We start from the raw sequence: 500 nt of genomic DNA on the forward strand, positions 1-500 counted from the left end.
TTGAAGGTCATGGTGCCTATGGTACAAGGTATTGAGAACTTCCCAGGATCTTGTTTTTTTGAGGTAGTTTCTGCCTAGACAAGTCATCCAGTTCTTTGGTGAGCAAAGGGGGTTCATCCTCCCAAGTCTCATTTCCAAATAACTTGTCATTTATCTTCATGATTGCTCCAAGGTATTTAGCAACTTGCTCTTCAGTGATATACTCATCCTCTTCAGAGGAAGAATACTCATCAGAGCTCATGAATGGCAGAAGTAAGTCTAATGGAATCTCTATGGTCTCATTTTGAGCCTCAGATTCCCATGGTTCCTCATTGGGGAACTCATTGGAGGCTAGTGGACGTCCATTGAGGTCTTCCTCAGTGGCGTTCACTGCCTCTCCCTCCTCTCCAAATTCGGCCATGTTGATGGCCTTGCACTCTCCTTTTGGATTTTCTTCTGTATTGCTTGGGAGAGTACTAGAAGGGAGCTCAGTAATTTTCTTGCTCAGCTGACCCACTTGT

Source organism: Arachis duranensis, chromosome 9 (assembly GCF_000817695.3).
Source record: "Arachis duranensis cultivar V14167 chromosome 9, aradu.V14167.gnm2.J7QH, whole genome shotgun sequence".
In the NCBI taxonomy this organism is placed as follows: Eukaryota; Viridiplantae; Streptophyta; class Magnoliopsida; order Fabales; family Fabaceae; genus Arachis; species Arachis duranensis.